Raw genomic sequence first — 18,204 nt, 5'->3', positions numbered from 1 at the left:
TCTACTGTTATTGCTGTAATGAAAATGGATCCCCCGGAATCGAGTTGGTCTGCCATTCCTGTAACAGAATGAGATAAACTGAATGAGAGGAAGATTAAGTTTGTATTTCTGATTCCGTACTGTGCTGAACTGTTATTTTCCAAAATCGCTTTAAATTGCTTCTTTCTAATTGGACATTGTCTACAGGGTGGGGGTGGGAAGAAATATTTATTAAGAAATACCATTTTACCAGATTCTAATGTGGTCTCCCCTCGTCTCTGGTGGAGGACGGAGAGCCTCGCAGGGGCAGCGTTTAGTCGATTGAGTGGGGCGAAAACCCGATGTTCCGACCCATAGCTCAGTGAATAACGCTCTGGGTGACTAACTAGGATGTCCCTGTTTCAATCATGGAACTGACCGAGAAATGGAATGAAATGGAGTCAAATGATCATATTTCTGCACCGACTGGGATATCAAAGACAGGCATACGCCATTATAGTAGCTTTCCGGATTTCTCTTCTTTCGACGTCATATAAGGCATAGATATTATAATGACGACACAATGTTGCATTCTCGGCTATAGGCGTAGACAAAAACTATATTAGTGATCTGGTGTGTTGTGTTGTAAATAGGGTGTATAAATGTTTTATGGCCACGGGGTAGTGATCTGGTGTGTTGTGTTGTAAATAGGGTGAAATGGATAATAGTCATCACTGCAGGCTGTAAGATGTCTGGTGCCATCAGAAAATTAATTTCAACTTGAGCATTTTATGAGAAATTTGATCGATTCCAGACGAGTGACTATGACAGGTTATCAAACACGAATGGTGTATGTTCCACCGACAATGATATTACAAACAAGTGTCCAATCTATGAGAGTCTATATTCCTACAAAATGTTACTTTAGTCAAGTCGAACAAGAAAATGCATAAATATGTGGGGAAGGGGTGAATAATTTAAATGCACAAATCTGAATAGGCTATAGAACAAGTTCACCTTGAAGTTGCGCCCAACCTGGGGCCATGTTTCAGGAAGTTGAGCAGTGGGGTTACATAGGTGGTGGCAAGGTCAAGTTTGGCCTGCGGTTTCGGAGAAGTTTGTAAAATTTTAGACAATTATTCTGCTCATTTAGGTGCATCCGGGTAAATGTATATGATCAGGGCGTGGTGAGGCCACCACGATGGCAAGGCTTCGCACGTTTTATTTCATATATAGGGATGGGGTTTAACTTTCACTCGACACAAACTAGGTCATTTCGGGACTAACACATGGTTCAATTTTATTTCAATAATTCGCATGTGCGCAGGGGTCTTTAGCTGTGGGAGGAAACCGGAGGACCCGGAGAAAACCCACGAGGTTTAACAGGCGACCCTATCCCTTGTCACGTACAACCGGGGAATCGAAACCCCGCCAGTTGACTCAATGACAGACCGTATGATACAGCGCGCGCGTGCTAACCATTCGGCCATCCAACCCCCCTTCATATATAGGAAAATAAGTGTGTAGAGAGATCCCACGTGTATATTTATTTTTAAATCTTACATCTAGCTGAATAAATTATATGATTTATTGTAATTATAACACCAATGGTTGGTTATAATTAACAGTGTGTAATTAAAAACTATAATTAGATCTTTTTAGGAGTAATAATATTAATATATTTATGGTGGGATACAGTTGCACATACTTCCGGGTAGCACAATGAGCTCTAAAATCAATGAGGTAAGAATATCGACCCATGACCTCTTCCAAAATACATCCCAGGTTACAGACGGGGATTCGAGGACATAAACTAAGATATTAGATTCTATTATTACTCAGAAGGGGGAGATTACAATTTATTATGTAATATTGTGATTATAAACACAGATAATGAATCTCATTTTACACCACAAATAAATCATAGCAAGAAATCTCTCCTATTGCCACCATTTTAATGCACCTAGAACTATCTACACCAAGTCTATTGCATCCAGATATTTAAAGTGCTTAGTGATTTAAGATAAGCAATGTCATTTCGGGATTAACATATCGTACATTTCATATTCATTTGACGGTTGACCTCCTATTTACAAAATTATCCGAACTACATTAGAAAATCACCGCACCCCACCCCCACCCACCCTGGAAGTAAAGAGAGAGAGAGAGAAATGGGGTTTAACGTCCACTCGACACAAACTAGGTCATTTCGGGACTAACATATGGTTTAATTTTATTTCAATAATTCGCTTGCGCGTAGGAGTCTTTAGCAGTGGGAGGAAACCGGAGGACCCGGAGAAAACCCACGAGGTTGGACAGGCGACCCTACTCCTTGTCACATACAACCGGAGATTCGAAACCACCCTAGAAGTAAAAGAGGACAACAAGATAAAAGTGTGTAAAACACAAGCCGTCCCCATTAGCGTGGTTTACGCAGAACAGTAGCACGCTAAACCCCATTTCGTGTTATTTCATGTCATTTGTTACAATGTTAGTCTTATAATGACCCAATGCTAAACATGAGTTTGATTTAAATATTCTCACTGAAACTCATTGATTGTGTGGTGAAATATGACAGATGTGAATTACTTGGGTGGAATGATATAATCTAGATATAACGGTCCACGGTAGACTGAACGCGGCTCGTTATCCCGGTAAAATATCTCTAAATGATTTTACCTTTTAAATGTTGTGGGACGATAAGCACTGAACAAACAGTTTTTTCTCTTATATTATCGATCCAGACCTTTTGCTGCTGGCAAAAACGCTTTTTATACAAAAGAAAAAAATTCCAACAAAAAAATAAAATAAAAAAACAAACAAACGCAAAGACGAAATAAAATATTCCTTCTTGATGAAACCGGGCCGATAAAGACGGACGATATATTCTATGGGGAAATTCTGCCCTGACAGCGGCGTTTCAGCCTATTCTTTATTGAATACGAACTGTCAAGGGATCTTTTACGTGCAAGCCAATGAGAGTACAGGAGATCGGCTGTTCGTTCCATCATAACGGCTACAGTTTGTTCCTTGCTAGGTAGAAAAGTCGAAGGTTACTACATACATAAAACCTCAGGGAACAGAGGCCAACTAGAAGCTTTGTCACTGCCAGGTCCTGCACATCTGACGTTGCCAAATCCTGCCCGCAACACTGACATTGGATTATCACCCACCCTTTTTATTGTTGGTTTTTATTACATTTAACTCTTGACGTCATTTGGCAAACTACCGCCTATTACGTCACGTAACTTTGAAGTCAATACAATTCAGTTCTTTTGAATATTTAAAATGTTTCTCACAGACCATTAGGTTTTAGACTACCTGGATTTTTTTTTATACATTTCACCGATATGAGTACTTGTATAGGTAATCTTTTACTTCAATATGCTTACTTTCATATTTCATGTGGCATATAGTAGATCATGCATAACTCGCACTAGTATTACAATAGGTTTTTCTATGGGTTATATTCCTGGTTGTTAGTTTTCATTTTTGAGTGAAGTCTGTATCACTACAGGCCCGGGACTGTATAGCGCAATAGAGGAGCAGAACAGTAGGACGTTAAACTCCATTTCATTTCATTTCATTTCATTTTGTATAGCGCAATAGACGTTTACGGCTAGCCCCCAGATCCATTCACTTAATGTGATATGTACGTTTGTTTGTGATTTCTGCGTATTGTGTCTTGACCGTAGATTCGTTTTGTGTGATTGTGTGTGGTGCAGTCTCCCTACACTTACTATTGGGAGAACAGCCTCGAAAATCCTTCTCAACCAACACCACCCTAGACTTCCTGGCTAATGATCCACTATGGTCCCCGCGCTTTAAGGTAAATCATAAGTGGTACCTGGGTGGCACTTACTCCAATTTGTCCAGTGTTCAGCACATTAGTGTTGTTGGGGCTACCTTAAGCAAATCCAGTTTGATCATTTGTGTTTTGTCTCCTAAAGCACCAGATTAATGGAGGATGTTATAAACAAACGAATGGATTTCAAACCGATTTGTTAGATCCGTTTCTTGGGGCTAGGGGTGTAGGGGGCGGTGATATTCATGTACGTTCAAATTGAGTTGGTCTGTCCGATAGGGGTGAGGCTAGACAACTAAACGACGCAAATTAGGACAGTTTCGGACTGATAGCTGGAATATAACTATATTAATACATACCTCATAATATCACATGACTCACCGGTTCAAACTGTGTCACGTGACAGTTATTACCACCACGAGGCTAGAGATGCGAGAACCCCTTAAGCAAATCCAGTTTGATCATTTGTGTTTTGTCTCCTAAAGCACCAGATTAATGGAGGATGTTATAAACAAACGAATGGATTTCAAACCGATTTGTTAGATCCGTTTCTTGGGGCTAGGGGTGTAGGGGGCGGTGATATTCATGTACGTTCAAATTGAGTTGGTCTGTCCGATAGGGGTGAGGCTAGACAACTAAACGACGCAAATTAGGACAGTTTCGGACTGATAGCTGGAATATAACTATATTAATACATACCTCATAATATCACATGACTCACCGGTTCAAACTGTGTCACGTGACAGTTATTACCACCACGAGGCTAGAGATGCGAGAACCAATAAAATGCTAGCGGGTTTGGTATCTGGAACTCTGATGAATTAATTTTGCTCTCTGGCGGCCAACAAATCATCAATTATTCTACAAACGTCCCGACTCTTCGGTTAATAACTGTTTGCAAATAAATCCTAGGACCAGAAGTCAACGAGTTGGGGGGAAAAATCCATAAACAGACCGAAATATATGACCAAAAACTGAATAAAGACAGGCGAATGGGACGAGTAGAGGTTTATGGGGAATAAACCAAGGGCAAGTTAAAGAGATTCAAGTCCCCCGTTTGTTTAATTAGTTAAAACGGGGTTAGTGTGCTCTGATCCTTTCTAAGTTGATTAGTTTTTGGCAAGCAATGATGACTTAATCCTGGTATTTACCCACAACAATTTGCTAAATGATTTTCCTTCCTCCCCAAGTTATCAAATTAATTTGAGTCGTTATTAAATATATGTACCTTAGACCCACAGCTCAATCCATTTAACTCCAATATCGCAAATGTTTCAATTTATTTCTGTTGTTGCTGTCGATGCCGCCAGTTCATATCGGAGATGTTTTAAAAACGGGTTTCAATTTTTTGTTCTGTGGTCAGGTTTATTTCATGAATCAGTGATAGATAAAAGGATAGGATCGCATTGGCTAAGGTATGTAGGTACATTATTTAAATATTCTAGAGCCGATTTCAAGGATGATGATGATGATGATGATGATGACGAAAATACTGACCGATTATCTTAGACTACAATTTCTCATGTAAAAAAAACCCAATATAAACCGCATGAATTGTGGATATATTTCATTTATTTATTCCCACTTATGAATAAATGCACGTAATAATTCCCTATTACACTACCAATCGTGTTCTTGAATACTACAAAGTTACTTATTTAAATATTGTAGATACCATGTCAAGCATGATGATGGTAGAGATTCTGATGATGACGACAATCTGACCGATTATCTTATCATCGTTTGACTACTATTTCTTATATAACAAAACACGTGCGTAGTCGTGCATCATATACTTTAATGGGGGTGTATTTCTTGTATTTATGCATTCTCCTCTTATAAATGCAACACAGATGACTTAATAAAGAAAGACAAATAAATGCACGTAATATATTTTGAATACTACTTATTTTGATATTGTAATCAGCCTATCTCAAGGAAGAGGGTTATGGGGATGAGTATGATGATGACGACGATAACCACCGATTTTAGTTAATCGCAATCATCGCTATCATAAATAGACCACAATAATGTACGAGCGTATCCACTATACTACATTTGCTTATAAAACACCAAAAATGTTTATGCATATTTAAATAGTGTGAGCTTATGTCAAGGATGATGACGGTGTTGATTGTGATGATGACGACGATAATGACTGATTTCCGTTCATCATAATTAACACTATTATAATTAGAATAGATATAATAGATTTTCTTTAAAAAAAAAAAAAAAAAAAAAAAAAAAAAATGCATACTGCTTTTTCTTATAAAATAAGAAATATGTTCTTGAACACACATCAAATTAACTTATTTCAAGCATAATTATGATTATGATGATCACGACGATGATAATGGCCGATTGACGTCCATGACAACTATCAATGCCGTTAAAAAAAACAAACTACAGGCTACATTATCTTATAAAATACCAATCATGTAGAACAGTAATATGTTAGTTGTGTTTAATACCCAGTATGTAGGATGTTTCGGTCAGTGAGCAACTGGGCATTTCAGCAGACTAGGACATTTCAACCGAGGACATTTGTTTGTTTTCACCTTCAGATCTTTTCTTTGCTGTGTATTTTGGGGGGTTTTCTTGTTAGTTTCTTGTTAGTTTTTTACTCCGACAAATATATATATTTTTAAAAATAAGTCTGAACTCGTTGTCATCTTTGTACATGTTTGCGAGTACTATACTGGATGTGTCTCCAAGTTGGTGATAAAAACAGTACTGAATCTGCACTTGTGGTCCATACGCTCCATGGAGAACAAGACCAACAGAGCGCTCGATGTCTATTGTATAACAGTAAACGGGTCACAGCCATGCTTCTCTAACAAAGGAAACATTAATTCATAAGTTGTCTGAGACTTTCTTTGTATAAGTACGTACACTGATGGAACGAAACCTCCTGATGCACGGACCCTGCATGTAAATACTGAGTGCCATTGCGTAGTTATCGTCCATGCGCCAAACATCGGAATCTGCAAGTTTTTGGGTGTGATGTTCCCTTTAAATGCTTTAAAAAAAAAACTGGCCGAAATGTGCACTAGCCGAAATATCCTAGGTCGAAATGTCCACAGGCCGAAACGTCTATCCGTCCAGATGGTTCTGTGCATCACACACCTCACTGCTCGGAGCAGTAGTTTAAATCTCATAGGAAATGAAATGGGGTTTAACCTCCTACTTTACTGCTTCAACCTTGAGAATGAAGATTGTTATACACCATGCAGTGTGCTATGGTAGGACTTTTGCCCGAGCAGCGGTGCTATATTATAAGTAATTTACAAAATCTGATTAGATATCAACGCGTAGAGTAGTAAATGTAGGAAGGTGTTTGTTGGCATTCTATGGTAGTTTGGTTGTCCCAGAACTGGTTAACCTATGCGCCATTCTGCACACGGAGAACTATCTACTCTACTTCAAGAATAGATCTCTGCCCTAAATGGCCGCCATATTCAACAATTAGTATACTGTTTTGTAATCCGTCCCTACTCCGGTTCACATTCGTTATGTACAAAAAGACTAATTAAAACTGTTTAATTTTATTAAATGAAAACCGAATACATGTATAATATAAATCTTAAAATTCTCGAAATATACTTAGTGCTTTCAACTAAAGTCGTCGATTTTGGAGTTAAAATGTCGGTCAACTAGCTTAGTGTCTGTTCGCAAGCGGAGCTAACTGTAGCGTGAATTTTGGTATGTAACCTGGATCCAAGACACAAATTTATGTTCGTATCTTGAAGGATACGAATAAAGTGTTACAAATGGATTCACATTTTCATACCATCTTTTCATTTCATTTTCTTCAAATTATGATGACAGAACTAACAAGTCTTTCACAAAATTCGGATGGCAGACCTGCTTGGTCTTTAACAATGGTGTTGACAGAACTGGCGAGGTTTTACAAATGATTGTTTTTTATAATTCCCTTAACACGACGCGATAAATAAACTTAATTGTGAAAACAAAACCTAGATTTTAACAATCACGATTGAACTTGAATATTTGTTTTAAATCCACGGGTAAAACCAGTTCACAACTGCGAGGGCGGATCAAATATCTATTTCAATTTCGAGTTAAGTTTAACTGTAAAAAGATGAAGCTAATCTCTTACAGAGAATCTAGAAATACATGTGCTACATTTTAATCGTCTTTCGGTGTATTCTTGTTGACATTGAAACGAAGTTTTCTTAACACCTGAAAGTCAACGAAGGTTTTGCAAATAATCGTGCGATTTCATTTTTCATTTCACCATAAATATAAACGATCTATGACACAGATTAAAATGAGAAAAATCGCATTAAATTTAAAGATCCGCCAACGATTTATTTTTCATTTCGAATTCATAAATAAAATGAAAACTTTAATTATTCATTTAAAATTACAGATATACCCAAACCTCATATTTGATATATAGATAGAACTCAATGACAATTGAATACCGCTCGGGTTTTTCAATGGTTCCAGGGAGTGTTTCTAACTGTAACGTTATAATAAAGTCACTTGCGTTTTCTGTTAGTAACGTAATAATAAAGTTACTTGCGTCTGGTATTTACAAAAGGTTAATGTACGTTTACTTACGGGCTTTGGTTAAAAAATAGGTTATAGTATTCAGGCTTAAACATGCATTCTGCAAGAGCAAAATCTGCTTATTACAAGTCTTTCTTTAGGCCTGAAATGTTATCTAAATTATCAATTCAACCTCGTGGGTTTTCTCCGGGTCCCCCTGGTGCTTCGTTTTCCTCCTACGCGCAACTGAAGTATCGAAATAAAATTAAACCATATTATGATGTTAGTCACGAAATGATCGAGTTTGTGCCAAGAGGACGTTAAACCCCCGTTTTTTGCATGTCTTTTAGACTGATAGGTATACTCAAAAAAAAAAAAAAAAAGCCTGCACCCTGAAAAATATATATATTCTGTTCAACTTCTCTTTAAAAAGAGAAACAATTTGTTTCATGTTTCACAATATCTGCGACGTAAAAGATCTTAAAATTGAAAGATGTTATATACACGATTCGATATACTAAGTGGACACGAATTTTTCCATTGCGTGATTACATTTCACCATCTATCATCAAAATCTATCGACATTACAAAACAAATCGTGTCTTTTGCCAGCTATGGTTAGCCTATTCGACTACTATAATACCACCTATAAATACATTTGAAAATCCTCGTCAATGTTCATGTTGACAAGAAAACAAAACAAAACAAATCCCACCAGGTGTTATGACGAGTTTGGTAATAGTTTTAATGCAAACATCTGATTCATGAACTTTAACTATGATTGATCTTCAGGATAATAATAATAATAATTATTATTATTAATTTTTATAGCGCCGACAATTCAACTCAAAGACCTGCTTTCGGGCTCTTTACATAAGTAAGACTAATATAAAATTACAACAATCACAACACATTAAGCCATAAAAATACATAAACAGAGAACATTATTTAGTACATATGGTAAAAGTCTGACACAAACACAGCTAGAACAGTATCCAATCCGTTGTATATCTAATTAATAAAGTCGGCTTTTGAGATACTTTTTAAAACCTTTAATAGAATTTGCGCTTTTGGTTTCGTTTGATATTGAATTCCATAACTTCGGAGCACCAACTGTGAAAAATCTATCACAGGGGTTAGTTTTTGAAAAAGGTTTAATCAAGAGGCTGTCTGATTGCTATCGAAGGGTTCTGCAAGTTTTGATTATTGGTGTTGAGAATGTCTCTAAGGTATTGAGGTGAAGAATCGTCATTTACAGCAGAATACTTTGATACGTTGACGGACTTGAAGCCAATGGAGATCTTTCCGAATTGGTGTCTTATGTTCATTTGGTTTAATCTTGGTTATGGCCCGGGCTGCTTTATTTTGAAGTTTCTGAGGACGTTGAATTTTTGTTCAGGTAGAGTCTAGTCGTGTCACTATCAATGAAAGATCTAATATTTCCAGTATTATAAATCTGAAAATTAATACTTTTACACATGACCGAAATTTGTTTATTCATGTCCAGATTACAGTCAAAATAAACACCAAGAATTTTTACAGAATCAAATGGTGTAATAGAGATATTGTCAATTTGATAGGTTTCTGTTTTAGATTTTAGTAGTTGCTGCCAACTTTCATTATTTCTGTTTTGTCATCATTAAATTTTAATAATTTTGAGTCCACACATTTACCAATATATCTGATATACACCCCTCTAGTTTGCATATCTCAGATCGTTCAGAAGAAGGCTCAAAAGCTATATAAATTTGAGTGTCTTCGACGTACAGATGGTAGTTAAGACCGTGTTTACGAATGACATTTCCTAAATAATGTATGTGTATTTATTAAATAATTAAGGACCGAGAACGCAACCCCGTGGCACACCATACTTTAAAACCGTTAAGTTGGATGGGGAACTGTTGATAACAACTGTCTGTGTACGGTTTTCAAGGTATGACTGGAACCATGTAAGGGCTAGTCCACTTACACCAAGGTTGGTCAGCAATCTTTTATCAAACACGTAATAAGGTGGTTCCGGTGCTATGTTGTTTTCGATATGCAGATTGGAATACTTCGTTGGGGTTATTATTATGCAACGGTTTTTTTAAATTCGGATGCAACAGCTTTCTCAATATTTCTTGAAAGAAAAGAAAGATTAGAAACCGGTCTTTAATCCTTTAGTAATTCTTTATCAAGGTTGGGCTTTTTTAGTAGCGGAAACACTAACGCCTCTTTCAGAACCCCCGGCATGCAACCAGAAGCCAACGAGGAATTTACAATATCCATGATAGCTGGGGCCATCGACCATCCCTTCAAGACACTTTTTAGTAGCCAATTGGATCTAGAAAGCACGATTCTGGTGATGATGCGTTGGTGATCTTATTTATATCCAGATTAGATACGGTTTTAAATATTAAGAGTTACACGCCAGATTGGGTATTATTACCTGAGAGTCAGCGAGTGGAATTGTTCCAAGACCTGGTCATATAGTATCAAATTTGGTTGTAAAAATATTTACACTGGGAGAGTCTGTACTGGCCCGTCTTTATTTCGGATTTTATTGATAATCTTGGGAATTTCACGGGTAGTACCACGATTCTCAAAAATCAAAAATACTGTTTATAACATGGCGACGTTTTGCATTTCTTTTTGTAGAGATAGTCTCATTTTTACAATAAACGGTTGGGCCGTAGCTATATTTCGCATGCTATAAAAAAAAAAGAATGAGAATTATTTTTGTGAATGTTAAAATTATGTGACCCGGGCCATTGGCAGTATTATTATTGTTACAAATATATCTATATGTCGCAATAGATCTAACAACGTAGTCATAATCAATGGTTTGTTAATGTTGTGATTTTAAGTTAGGAGAGGGTGACGACTGTCCTAAGGGTATTTTATATTGGGGAAAACTCGATTTAATTTAGTAAGGTACGAGCGTAGATATGCATTATCGAATAAGAGGTGTGGTACTTTGGCATTTTCAAAATATCATTGAAAGGGTACATGGGGCTGAAATTTCAAATCTAGGTATTGGAACATTGGCTATTTGGTGAATTAGTTAAAAAGCTTTTAAATACCTATAATATTCGACAACAATTTAGCCTTCTCAATAGTTTCTGTTATCCAAAATACCATAAAACTACGAAATGCAAGCGATTTAGTTTATCGATACGCATTATTTCCATTGAAGCCTGCGAGTAAATCAAGGCCAGGGTCATGAAAGCAGCATGCAAGTTCAAGGCCAACCCACCGATACATTTCAAAACGAAAAATACGCAATAAACTCATGTATTTCATCTCTCTACGGCTGTCAGACTATGTGCAAACATTGCTACAACGTATGAACCTCTCCTCATTGGTATTATAACCGTTAGTTCAACCTGTCAACAGTTTTCCGTTCCGAAGTTTTCATGCTTACACCCTAAGTGCCCTAAGCGGAAATGTGCACTGCGCGGGCGCAAGCAATTTTAACTAAAATCTATTAAAATTGCATTTTAAGTTACAATCGATCTTATTGAAACACATAAAATGTAAAACTTCATTTTGATTTTGGTTAAAATCTATTTTAGTGATTTTAGCTTAAGTTTTTGTGAAACACAGAGAGAGAGAGAGAGAGAGAGAGAGAGAGAGAGAGAGAGAGAAATGAAGTTTAACGTCCACTCGACACAAACTAGGTCATTTCGGGACTAACATATGGTTATATTTTATTTCAATAATTCGCTTGCGCGTAGGGGTCTTTAGCAGTGGGAGGAAACCGGAGGACCCGGAGAAAACCCACGATGTTGGACAGGCGACCCTACTCCTTGCCACGTACAACCGGGGATTCGAAACCACGCCATTTGACTCAATGACAGACTTTATGATACAGCGTGCACACGCTAACCATTCAGCCATCCAACCCCCCTTTGTGAAACAGGGCTCTGGACTCAAGGACTCATATATATTATAATTCCTGTGTATCTGGAGCATACACGGTTCCTTAAAATTAATTGATCTAACTAGGCCTGTTGTTTGATCTGAGTATACCTGTGGTTTGGTTTTGGTGGTCGATTTTTGGTTTTCGATAATTAGTAAAATGTAATTTTATTTGCTATTCTGGTGACTCTAAACAAAATTACTGTGGTATTTTGATTTTGTTTACTTGGTCCAGATGAACGGAATCCCATTTCATTTTTTTTTATTTATTTATTTTTTTTATTTTATTTTGTTTTTATGTCATGGAGGAATCGTCTTATATGTTTTAATCAGAATATCATTAAGATTAAAATCACGTGCTATACACGTGTTTGACAGATTTGAAGTTTAAATTAGAGGAAGTTATTATTAATATCTAATATCATACCGACTTTAAACGTAAAACGTGTCCCGTGAAAGTTAAAATCATGTCTGATGACTTAGAATAGTGTTTAAGCCCTTCGTACTGCAGCATGTTCTCATTGGGCTTTGCTCACTACACTTTATTCCTTTTTACTTTTTTTATAGCATTTTTTCTAGATTCTGGATTATCGCCCTTATGTTGTTGAATTATGTTTTTGACGGTCTAAACCCTGACGTCTACGGGCAGACTATCGCTTTTCGGGAGACGCCCATCGTCAAGACCGGTCACATTTTTTCTATCATTATTTTGTTCATTTTGAATGAATCCCTTATCATTTACAGACGCGGAACTACACAAAACAGTCGACGTTTACGACTAACCCCCAGATCCATTCACCTGATTTGATATTTGTTGTTTATTTCTTGCAATGTCTGTGTAGTTTGTCTTGTCCGCAGGTTTATCCTTTCGGTTTTGATTGTGTGTAGTATGGTCCTCCTCTACTTACTATTACAAACGAGCATATTGTTTACTTTAATTTACAATCAAAATACGCCACTTGACTAAATGACAGCTCTTATGATACAACACGCACGCGTTCACCATCCGGCCACCTACCCCCCCCCCCCACACACACATACACAATAATGGCGCATAATAATGGTGTAAAGTGGTTGGATTGTATTATGAGTATATAATGCCAAGTGACAATTATTGCGGTTAGGAAGATGTAACCACTTTTTCGCACGTACACGTACACGCCTGGAATCGAGACCACGACGCTGTTTATGATCTAAAGCCAACGTGTTATTCAAAATGGACGTCCAGTATGTTTGCGCTGAATGTCAAAATATGGCGGTTATTATGTGGCTGGATTTTATGATTCGACGCACTTTCTCTTTATTAATACAAGTCAGAAATATTGTGAATATGACTTGAATGCATTTAATTCATCGTAAAAACAACACAAAGATTTATTTTATAACTGACAATACCGGTGTTTAAAATACATTGTTTTATTATGGAACCCTTCATTAGTCGCGGAGAAGATGCTGACGCTTCATTAACTCCATAACAATAGTCACATCACCTCCCCGTTCTCCGTCGGACTTTAATCATGACCAATGAGGCATCGTCAAGTTTTTTCCGCTTAATTTGTGTTGAATACAAGACAGGGAACCAACAGAACCCTGGAAGATTTACCAGCTTAACAAAAACCCATCTGACAGTGATGAAGTACCGTTTTATTGGCCAGAAACAGCCATGGATTTCAGAAGATGTTGTTTGTTCAATATAACCCCTGGTTTATGTAAATATATCGCCCCAGTCAAATCTATACAGCAAAAAAACATAGAACAAAAATGTTACTGGATATCAATATACAATTGTAGCAAATAATTTAAACGATTTTATTAGTAGTATCTATTTTCAATCTTTTATGTTATATTATTATATGATAAGCATACTGTTATATTATCTGCATTTAAATCTCGCGGGATCGGATTGGACGTATTGCAAGATTTATACGAATGTTACCATTTAGTAGTCCGTTTAGGGAGAGGAGTTCTACATAGCCTAAGTCTGTTTTCAAATCCCATTCAGGTATCCTGAACGAAAATATTGTTTAAAAAATTCCGTTTAACAAAATAAAATGCTGCAAAGTAAAATGAAACAAAGAAACACGATTTTAATAGTATATGTATATATTTTGAATCTCATGATAAGTATATATATTATGTTTTTGTGTGTATTATACATATCTGGTAAATAATAGACCTATTATCTATATTTAGATCTCACTACTTTTCACAAAATTCTGCAGGCTGAAATTACTGCACACTGTTCGAGCTATATGTGGATGATTGGAGAAGAATATCTCATTACTTATAAAAATAAATTTAGATTTTGAATATACGTGCGTTGTATTCAATAAAATTGAACGAATATAAATTATGGCAAGCTGTACTTTGGGCATGGTATAAGTAATCGATTTGCAAAAATATAGGTTGTCCACTACGCATGAGTTTACTGGCTGTATATTTGAATAGTTTGTATGATAAGGCTTAAGGTAGCAAATAATTATTTTCAATTAAATTAATATAGAAAATACTAGCCTTACTCCTATATGTAGCAAAGATAAACAATGCAAAAGGTATAGTTAATGATATTAAGGGTATCTTTACCTTGTAGCACACATTACATGTTCGGTTGACTAAATGTATACAGCTTATTTGTGGTCTATATAGAATAAATCATAAATTTGATTAATACTTCAAATGGGATCACGGGTGTAAATGAATGAGGTTTAGATCTTGTAAGTACAAAAATGTTGAATGGCCCGCGAATGCTGATCAACTTGTATATTTTTCGGGTAGTTGAAGCCCTATATTTTTTGTATAATCAAGACCGTGTGTTAATTTCTAAAAACAAGAAATCAAGAATTAATATATTCTGTGGTCGGCACAGAAAATAATTCCTAATTAAAGCATTTGCTATGTAAAAAAATAATGGCGGTTTTCTGCAAGTGCTGATTAGAAGCTTCAACAAAAAAAACATCTAAAAACTAGGAATTAACTCTGGGTTATAAATTAATAAGACAGCCACAAGATAAGACGACGAGTTGTCAGAGAACAGAAAATAAAGATAGAAAATTAATAAATACTATTCATGAATAATTGTAATAAGATAGACGCCATGATTTGAAGCATGTTAGTAAGAAGATGGCCAGGGTTTTATAACTACCGTTGATTAGCTACCAGATTTTAACAATACGCTTTCATATTTTCAACACCATATGTGAGATTATAATCCCCCAGATTTATTCGCCGGCCAACTAATTAATTTCTCTACGTTTCTTCGCCTCATCAAACGCGTTGTTGAATGGAAACCTCGTCATCTTCGCTAACACGTTGCATGGGGATACGCCATTGTTCAGGGAGTTCAAACACGGGCGAACGTTTCAGTGCGTAATAAAAATATATCGAGGATAATTCTTCTTCGTTTAACAGTTAGCACGAAGGTTTTCAAGTCAAAATTAATCCACCGATATTGAATTGTTTATCGCCAATGCGTTGTCATGCTGTATCGATATGAATTCACATAACTGTTAAATTGATTTCGTGTGATGCTTGAGTGGGGTCTTACATTGTGTGCTAGAAATCATTATATCTTTTATCTATACAAGTCAATGGTTCGATCCCCGATCTCTATGTGACAAGGAGAGAGAAAAAAATGGGGTTTTACGTCCATTCGAAACAAACTAGGTAGTTTCGGGACTAACATATGATTCAATTTTATTTCATTAATTCGGTTGCGCTTAGGGGTCTTTAGCAGTGAGAGGAAACCGGAGCACCCGGAAAAAACCCATGAGGTTGGACAGGCGACTCTACTCCTTGTTATTACGTACAAGCGGGGAATCGAAGCCTCACCATTTGACTCAATGACATACCTTATAATGCAACGAGCACGCGTTAACCATTCGACCGCCCAACCTTGTGACAAGGAGTAGGTTCGACGTGGTTCCCTTAACCTTAAAAAGACCATAACACACAATTATTGAAGTAAAAATATTCCATAATGTTAGACACAAAATGAACTAGTGAGAGTCGAATGGATGTTCATCCCCATTATTGATTATAGGTGCTGGTTTACGACGATGGCGTTGTTTATTCTCATTTAGATGTGTTGAATTGCCTCACGTCTGAGATGAAAGTCAAACTGAACATAAAACAAAATGTTGGAGAAGCAGAAAGTTGAAGGTCATCTGATTAGATTGTTTTTTATTCTGTTATATTGTTTGTAATTTTCATCAAGACAAATATGAGACGTTTGTAAAAATAATTGCTCGGCTGTTTTCGTCAATGTTCCGTCTGTTCTTGGTTTTTATTATCTTTAATTGTTTTATGAGATTGCTAAGGTTTGAAATGAGAAACATCAAGAAGTTGGAAACAAATTGAAATCAAAATTAAACGGCAATGATCTGAGTCTGGTATTCGCAGAGGAAGTTCCCCGAGGTTTTATCAGTCTGGTTTCCCCTTGACACTTGTGCAGAAACGGGGGAGGGGGGGGGTCCTGCAGGAAGGCGGTGTTATAGGGAATAGGTCACGTGTACACGTTGACAGACACGCAAATAGCCTTGGAATTTGGAATTCAATGGAATGAAACGCAAAAACGTTGAGCCTGGTACTCCGAGGTTTCTTCCAGTCAGTGTTGCAGTAAGGGAGTGGCAAAGGGGTCTTGCAAAGACAGGTGGACGATAAACCGAGGTCCCGTATACATGTAAAATAGTCTTGGCAGATGTAATTCAATACAGAATAGCAGAAAACGCTACTGCTCTGGTAACATTGTCCTCGTGGCATATACTTATCTTCATGCCATACAGATATCATGTCTTGTCAGGTATTCTAGTAACAATCCATACACCTTGCCCCGTACCCGGCACCCGTCGTTATTTATTCAATTCCCACATGCGCAGAAATGGCCAGGGTGTGTTTTTAACATCGGTGAACGTTTGAATGATTTGTATAATTTCTTAGCCTGGTTTTGGGCCTCTTGAGATAATTATGAGTAAATAAGTAAGTGGTTTGAACTGGAATTTCTGGCTCACTTCAATCAGAAACTTAGCTTACTTGAATGAGGCAAACTCGGAGTAATCACCACAATCATTGTGCGAGATCTTTTAAACTACACTTTTTAGGAATGTAATGATGAACAAATTGTGAGACTTTTAGCATTGCTATGGTCTATACCTAGTTTCTATCATTCACAAATATTCTGCGAATATTAGTCTTGATGTATTATCAACATTTGCGAATATTTAGTTCATTCGCTAGATTATCCAGTGTGTTATATGTTATGTTATCATGTACAAAATATACTGTTAGCAGTAACAGTAACATACCGATTAGGAAAGGGTACCGTGAATGAATGAGCAGGTATAGTTACCCGAGTGCATATCAACTATTTCTTCTAGTTTTTCTGGTTCATCATATCGGTGGCTGCATATATAAGAAATATAGATCTTTAGTCCCAAAATAATCTGGGCAATATATTTACAAGAATTGGACGTCCGTTATGTGACTAGAAATCCACATGACCTGTTTATATTGCTTTCATCTATTGTTGACTATTCGTGCTGGCGACGATCTGCTCTCATATATTCAACATTTAGCTTTAATGAGAAACGGGAATATCACTTGATATTGCCCTCACGAGACCGACTAACGTGCAATTTATGGGGCGATAACTCAGTCGCAGAAATCAGCAAACACCAGCAGACGTCCACGCGCATAATTCTCTCAGAAATCCACACCTTGTATTAGATTAGAACTCTTAAGGGCGGGAATTCAGCTCACGTGCTTACCTTCAATTACGTCAAATGACTGACACAGCACGTGCACTACATTTACCTTCTGACCATATAAAGGGCGATAACACTTGACAAAGCCTGCCAATTTTATCAACTAGAACCAGACACCAAACCCGGTTACCGAAATAAAGATATTTTACTTCTTCAGCTAATGGACCAACTTGCAGTACAGTGGCGAATCCTGGCCTGGAGACGATCAAACATATTTTTATACGACTTATAGCATCTCACAGGACGTAATCCACTCTAAAATGAAAC

General features: G+C 36.8%; 1 protein-coding gene across 1 annotated transcript in view; it reads left to right on the top strand.

Moving 5' to 3' along the window:
- The first annotated feature begins 5,058 nt into the window (after positions 1-5,058).
- The window catches only part of LOC126816559 (LIM/homeobox protein Lhx3), a 76,819-nt gene continuing 63,673 nt past the window's right edge, over positions 5,059-18,204 (top strand). Inside the window, exon 1 of the mRNA XM_050543245.2 lies at positions 5,059-5,178. The gene's annotated coding sequence lies outside the window, so the exon portion shown is untranslated. The remainder of the gene's footprint in view (positions 5,179-18,204) is intronic.

This window comes from Patella vulgata, chromosome 1, assembly GCF_932274485.2.
Source record: "Patella vulgata chromosome 1, xgPatVulg1.2, whole genome shotgun sequence".
NCBI classification, from domain to species: domain Eukaryota; kingdom Metazoa; phylum Mollusca; class Gastropoda; family Patellidae; genus Patella; species Patella vulgata.
The sequence above is the reverse complement of the archived record's forward strand: the minus strand, read 5'-3'. Positions and strand labels throughout refer to the sequence as shown.